Below are 8159 nucleotides of genomic sequence, written 5' to 3'. Positions count from 1 at the left end.
GCTTTATAAAGGTTCATTTCTGGGAACAAGGAAGCATCATTTCATCTTTGAGCAAATTTTGAGAGGTTAGAAAGGAGGTTACAGGAAGGGCTCGGCCTCAGAAGGGGCAGAAGAGTCTTGAGTTTAAAACAGAAGGCTCATGTAGCATTCTAGGTTGGTGGGTTTTGTAAGTTGAAATGTGTCCCCCAAACAGCCATGTTTAAGTTGCAATCTCCAGTACCTCTAAGTATGATCTTATTTGGAAATAGAGTCTTTGCAGTTGTGATTACATTAAAATACGATCATATAGGGTCAAGGTTGGGCCTGAATCCAAATGACTGGTGTCCTTATAAGAAGAGGGACATAAAGACTCATGGGAAAAAGGCTATGTGAAGAGAGGCTGAAATTGGAGAGACGCTGTCTTGAACTGCTATGGTTTGAATGGGACCCCTGAAGTTCATGTGTTGAAACTTGATCTCCAGTACAACAGTGTTGAAAGGTGGGACCTTTAAGAGGTGATTAGGTCACAAGAAGGATTAATGTCATGAATGTAGGAGGTGGTTCATTATTGCAAGAATGTTTGTTAGAAAAGCAAGTTTGACTTCTTCTTGCCCTTCTCCCTTCCATCATGGCCTGAAGGTCCTTGCCAGATGCCAGCTCCTTGGTCTTGGACTTATGGCTTCCAGTCCTATGAGCCAAATAAATTTCTACGCATTATAAATTACCCAGTCTCAGACATTCTGTTGTTGCAGCAAAGAACAGACTAAGACACAAGCCAAACAAAGTGAAGGATTGCTGGAAGAAGCAGAGAGATATTCCTTTAGAGCCTCCAGGGAGAAGTGGCTGTGCCACTGCTGCAATTTCACTTTTAGCCTCTAGGACTATGAGAATATATGTCTGTCATTTGAAGCTACCCAGTTTGTGGTACTTTGTTAAAGCAATCCTAGAAAACCAACAGTGAGTAAGGCAAGGGAGGGGTCCTACAGGTCACAGCACACAGATGCATCAGAGAGAGGAGACACGGCTCAAGACCATCATCTTCTAGCTATGGTATCTTGGATCTAGATAGTAAAATAGTTCAATCACAGAAGACTACCTGGACATACACAAGAAAGCTCCGCCCCTCTCTGCAAGGTGGGATGACTCCTGAGGGCAACTGATAATTATATTGCAGGCCCTCCTTTTCCCATTAGGCGAAGGATGGAATTACTTTGGGCTGCATCTTTCTTCAACTCTTTCCTGCTCTGCTTGTGATGCTCTCTTACAGATAGTGCTTTCTGACAAGCACTCTTATCTCTGTCAGCTGGGTAGTCATCTGCCACTCATGGAGTGGGCATTATGTGACAGCCAACCTGACTCCTTTTTGTGACTCATCACCATTCCCGCCATTGCTTGTAAAGTCGATGACTCCTCCTCCCCTCTTGGGAGTCCCCTCTGTTGATGCTGCAGCATCCCATTTGGTAGAGCAGTCTGCCATTGTATATTATCTTTTTATAACCTTCCTGCTTGGTAGAGCAGTCTGCAATTATATGTTCTTTACAAACTTGTAAACAGAATAATCCGTAACTGCGTGACATTTTGTTTCCACTAAACTACTTGAAACTTTCCCTGATCCCCACTAACTAGCAAAGTTCTGCTCCTGTGAAATTCTGCTTGTGCTCCCTCTCTCCCTGAGCCCTCCCCAACTAGAAGAGCTGCTTAAGAGAAATCCACAAGTCACTTTTCATCATTGAGAGTTTTTCAAGCACCAGCCACTTTCCATCACTGGCAATAAAAAGCCTCAAATTTGGCCAGAGTGTGGTAATTTTCTATAATCTCTCATGATGTTGCATAACAATTACACTTCCCCACGCCCAGGCTTGTGCTAGTGCTGGGGGAGGGGTTGATGCAGAAGAATTACAGCAGGATTTTGTCCTATGGGAGCTCATGGTAATCTGTGAATCATTAATTAGTTAACTGATTAATGCGTGAATTAGTTCAGCACACATTTATTGAAAACATACTATGCGCTGTTCCTGGCCAGGCACTGGAAAAGCTGCAGAGGTAAACAAAATCAGGCACTGCAATGATTGGTTGATTGTGTCAACTTGAGAAGTTTGGTTAAGAGAAGCTTAGCTACATCAACTCAGTGATTCCATGCCCTTGGGAGATCCCCCCAGATCACCTGGATGGTAAAAAGGGGAAATGATAAAGGACACAGCTGTTTCTGCTCCTTGGAAGGAGCTCTCCTCTTCACCTTTGATGTTGGCTTCCAGGGCAGATCTTTCAGCCTTCTGGGATATAGACTCTTCAGCCTTCTATCACAGACCCATCGGCCTTCTGATACAGATTTGCAATGGACACTGCAGGGAGCTCCAGAACTTTGACTAATCCTTCAGTCTCCAGTGTGCAAGCAGATCTTCTGGACTCTTCCTCATCCAACTCTGTGGGTAGCCAGTGTAAGCCAATTTTGTAAATTCTTATATATTTGTATATCTTGGGTTATATCTGTTTCTCTAGCAAATACTGACTGATACAGGCAGTAAGCTTAGTTCAGCATCACCTTACCTGTGATTGTATCACAAGGTTACTATTACTGCAGCAGCATATTTTGATGAACTTCATTCTAATTATCTAGAGTACTGGCTCATTTGTTATTACTTACCAGATGCAATCTATCTTCTTGGTATGTTTGTATAAATGGTAGCATTTGAACAAACAGCACAGGTTACCAAGAACAAGGACTGTTGGCAAAGGAGTGCTTAAACTCACAAAGAAACCTAAATTAAACTTGTAATTTAAATATGTTTTATCAGTGATCTGCTGTATTATAACTTTGGATGTAACCACTGAGAAATTAGATCAAACAAAATGTTAAGGCTTTCTTGTATGTTTGAGTTCTTCCAGAGAACAGAAACAAGGATTAAATATTCAAATATCTTCAGGATTTCTAACTTTATTATTTTATCATCACAATCCTCTGGATTCATGCATGCACTAATGCATTTCCAAAGCTATTACTGTATATTGGAATAGCTTCAGATTAGTGTATCCTGGTGTTGTTAATAATACTGAATTTGGCCATTGGGAAGCCTTTATTGATCTACACTGATGTTGACAACCACTGGAAAACTACCACTTTCTGTGAGGGATCCTAAGTATGTCTTTGTAACAAGGTAGTTGATTTTTTTGTTGGAACATTAATTTTTCTGCTACTGTTGTTGAACATAGGTTCTATGCTTTCCAATATGAATGCAGTCAGAATAGGATTTCAAGCAAAAAATGATACTATCAAACAATATATAAATTTTAAAAATTTAAGCAAAAATAGAAAAGAGGGCTATTAAATAGCTCAGCTGTCTATGGCCCAACAAAAAAATCAACTGATAAGAAAAAAGCCTTGTTAGAAACTATATGCAAAAATTACCATCCAGGTTCATCTAAATACATTAACAACGGTGATCATTCTTGCTAACCATGAAGCTGGTCTGTTGGTAGAGCTGGACTCTAAGTCTGTGGTCCTGGAGATTATCTTTGCAAGATAGGAAATAGTGGATGAGAGATTTATATCATCAAAAAGGCAAACTTTCCATGGTGGAAGATGATAGAATCAGTCTATAGAGTTGGGTGATGGCAGCTACTTTGGGGAGAAAAGCATTCTTAACATTAAAGGCAATAAAACTGGCAACCAAAATATGACCAATATTAAAAGTATCAGCAGTGCAGACTTAGTCTGCCTCCATGGAAGCTTTGAATACTCAGATCCGAAGCTCTGCTGGAAGAGAAAGGGAAGCAAATACCGATGAAAGGTCTAATGACATAAATATTGCAATACTGGAAGTGAGTTTAAAGATCTCAGGAGAAGGTCGTCCAAAGGGTGTGGTCAGTAATCTAGAAAGAGCCTAAAATGTATGCCTGAACACTGGCTGAGGGTGAGTCAATGCAATAGAAGCCGAAGCAAAGATTAACCAAGGCTGAGAAATTTCTGAAACTGCTATTGACACAGAAAGTTCAGCTACTAAAGGATGTGAAGTGAAGAGTGGGCCCAGTCTAAACAGAGCCAAAAAGCTGATTGCTGGCAAAGTTGCATCTCATCTCATGATCCTTTTGGTCATGTGACTATAGGCAACTATGATTTGGAAGAAGATCAAGTGGGAGAAATTTTCCATAAGGAAAATGTGCTTTGGTGCAGGGCTTGAAACCCACATGCTCATGTTCGGTACTACGATTCAAGAATCACTGTATCTTGGGAGCTTTTACAATGGGTAATATGCAAAGATATAAACTGATTAACTTGGCAATATTGTTATCTCTTAATTTTTTCACATATGCTTTTTATGTAATAATCTTTATAAAAGTTACCAAGTATCTCTCACTTTCAGGCAATTTTCATTGTTGAGTAAGATCAATTCAAAGTGATTACAACTTATCATGAATATTACGGGGGGGGACTATGTTGTCAGACAGACTTGGTTTTTTTGGGGGGGCTAGTATTATTCCTTTATTTTTTTTCAGCTTTAATTGAGTTTATTGGTACATTTTAGGGATACAGTACAGTTACATTCATTGTTGGGATCTTGTACCTCTACATGACAACAGACTTGGTTTTAAGACCTGGATCTATGGCTTACTAGCTGTATGACCTTGGGTAAATCACTTAACTTTTCATGTTTCAGAAACATTTGCAATATAGGGTTTACATATGTATTCTCTGAAGTGTCGTACAGACATGACACAACATGTGTAATGCCCTTAATGCAAATAAATATACCTTTAGCGTGGATCTTTGCACATAGTAAATGCCTAATAAAAAGATGCTATTATTCATCTCATATGTCATTTTATCTGATCTTCAGAACAACAGCAAGAGGGATGAATAATTACATCTGACTTTACAGACAAGGCAGCTCTGATGATTGCATACTCACTCAATAGCTGTTCCCTTCTTCCTCACTGTTAAAAAATAGGTATCGTTTGGGTATTCGTTATTCTATATTCAGGAGACCTAACATCCTCGCTAGCCTCAGGGCATAAATCATGATTAGCCAAACCTAAACATAGTAACACCATTCTCCTGTAGGATGACTGATTTAGGCAGCCACATGGTCCACTCCTTCCCAGTTCCTGCAGTGTCCAAGCCTTTCCAGGGGTGTCCTGTTTTGTTTTTTTGTTTTTTTGTTTTGTTTTGTTTTTTTCTTTGGTATCAGGGATAGAACTCAAACTCAGGTCCTTTCACTTTCGAGGCAGACGGCAGAACCACCAAGATAAATCCCAACCTGTCCTGGTTTTAGTGCTAGTAGTATTGCATCCCAGAAAACTCTTCAGTCCTGGACAAACGGGGTCACCCTTTAGCCAATAATGACTTCCACAGGTATGTCTGCATGAGGGGCAGCTGGAAACTTTTTTCCTGCTAAGAATAAATGGTAAGGGCATATGTGGGAGGAAGAGCTCTCTTTGTTTCTGTGTGTTATGTTGCAGCTGTTATAGCCATCTGGTAACCATGAGAGGAGATAAGCAACATGCTGAAGATCGTGAGTAAAGAAATTGGCAGTCCTTGAGAATTCTGCACTAGAAATACAAGACTCAGGAGTTCTTGTTATGAACATAACAAACCATAATACTTACTGATATTTGTTCCTTGTAGCCAAAAGCATCCTGGTGAAAAAATGATACCCAGCTAGAAAGTGGCAGAACTGGGTATGAGAACATTTCCATACTGGGTTCATATCTTAATACTAAACACCAGGACAGGGATAAACTCTGGGACAATTCCATTAGTCAAATATTTCTCAAAGTGTGTAACTTCCCCGAACTGCACAAAGGAATCCATGGTCAAATGGGTCTGGACAACACAAGACATGCTCTCCTTTTTCCAAAACATATTCATCTTGAAACGTCCTGCAGGAAGGAAATCTATTTATCTTGAGTTATCTGAGAGATTCCTTGATCATTTGATTTGGTTTATTTGGGTTGTTTTTGTTTTCCTTACACCTATATTTAAAGCCCCCTGCCAAGGTTTCATGGAACAAAATTTGGAAACTGATACAACAGTCAAAGAGGCTGTCTGGAAGTGGGTCCTGGACAAGAGACCACTGTCGTTTTTTTTTTGTCTGTAATCTAGTGTGGTACTGAAAGTGCTCATTACACCTGATGGTTGTATGAGTTAGGGACAACAAACTGTGTGATCAGCTCAGCTTTGGACAAGGAGGGTTGAGTGTTGGGGAAAAGAGCCCTTTCAGAGTCCTGCTGAGTTTCAGAAGGAACATCCCTTGATATGTAAGAAGAAATTCTCAACCACAGAGAGTGAAGCAACACTTTTTGGTAACAAACCTACCATCAAACAACCAATGCTAAGGAAAAAAAGAAAGAAAGAAAGAAAGAAAGAAAGAAATTAGGGCTGGGAATTTAGCCCAGTGGTTCCACTGCCTGCCTCGCAAGCGCAAGGTCCTGAGTTCGATCAAGTGCAAAAAAAGCAAAACAAAACAAAACAAAACAAAAAACTGATGCTGATTTTAAGAAAGCCAAAGTTGGTAGTCTAAGGTATTAACTTAATTAAAATTTATCTAATACTTGTGAACCTTTGATACATGAAGACATATCTGAGAATCTAGCTCTAGAAAAGAAGTCTATTATTAATGTTTTCCCTAAATTAACATACTAAGTGAAAAGGTACCAGAATTGTTGTTTTTTATCCTGTGGAGCTGCTAAGAAGCTCCTACGTACATCTCAACTGAGAGGACATAACAGTAGGGGATACCAAATATTTTAACCAGAAACAATCTTTTGTTTTTAAATACAACTACCTAGAAAAATTATCATGATTGTACTAAAATTTTATTCACTTGAATTTTAAAAGCTAAGCTGTGATCATCAAAAATAATCTATAATTGTTTTTAAAGAAACCTTAATTTGCTCATGTGCTTATGGCTGTTAGCTGAAGAACGCATTGTTCAGGCTTGCTTTGCTTCTAAGTGTAAGAATGTGAAGAATATTTGGAAGCTCACTGAATTTTCAACTGCTAAATGTTGCAAGCTTTTGTGTATTCTTTTTTACCTTTTGATTTACTTATGTGTGTGTGTGTTAAATGTTTATAGAAGATTTTTGTTTTGCCTTAAATGTTATTCCAACTGCTTTATTCCTTTTTTTCCTATAAATATCTATTGAAATCTTATTCATAATCTGCTAGAGTGGTGGAAATATAAAAGAAGTATAGGGCCGGGGATTTAGCTCAGTGGTTCTGGTGGTTACCTGGCAAGTGCAAGGACCTGAGTTCGAGCCCTGGTACAAAAAAAAGTATATAAGGCTTCTGAATATGTTCATTCAGAAATTTAGCAACTGCTATGTGCCTGGCAATGATGAATAAAGTAATACCCCCTAAGATATTTATTTTTTTCAATCAAAAGAGATGCACCTATCTGGTGATTAAAGCAACAATTATTTACTGAAATCCAGGCATGGAGAGAGTCCCTCAGCAGAAGCTGACTTTTGTAACCATGGAACAGTTCTAGAAGCCCAGGGCCCAGCTTATCTCTATCAATTATGTATTTTATGGATGTCATACAGGCATTGTTGCTTTTTTTTTAAAAAAAAAGAAACTCTGGAGGTGATTCAGATATTCAGCTAACTTTGAGAATCAGTGCTTTTTACAACATTTAAGGAAATACCACCCTGTTGGCACACAGGTGTTTATTTTTCATTGAAAGAAAAGCCAAGTATAAATGCCTCTCAGCACAAAGTTCCCCGGATTCCTGCATGATTGACTTGATGCACATGTGAAATAAGTCTGTCTTCTTTTTTTGTATGTAAGGTATAAAGAAATATACATGCAATAAACTCTATCCTTAGTGACTTAAGAAAGAAGAAAGAATCCTCTGAACGCTGTGGGCAGAGTGCAGGCGATGGTCCTACACCTGGGGAAGAATAAGGGCAGCATGGAGTGTGACTTGGCACTCACAGCATGCGCAGTGAGGAAAGGGAGATACAGCCGCAGTACCAAACATCAGCCCAGGCAGGCAGTGAGAACAGCAGAAGCTTCCAGGCAGAGAAGCACAGTGGGTGGCCTGTGGTGAGGGGGCGGACATGGCGTCCACAGCTAGTATCCTCTTGGGATCACTATTTCCTAGGTATCCAGGAGCGGACTTGCCTAATGAGTTGTCTGGGCAACAGGAACCCAGATGTGTAAACAGATTTGTGAAGCCAGA

This window comes from Fukomys damarensis, unplaced genomic scaffold (assembly GCF_012274545.1).
Source record: "Fukomys damarensis isolate Sample0158 unplaced genomic scaffold, DMR_v1.0_HiC HiC_scaffold_16, whole genome shotgun sequence".
Classification (NCBI taxonomy): domain Eukaryota; kingdom Metazoa; phylum Chordata; class Mammalia; order Rodentia; family Bathyergidae; genus Fukomys; species Fukomys damarensis.
The sequence above is the reverse complement of the archived record's forward strand: the minus strand, read 5'-3'. Positions refer to the sequence as shown.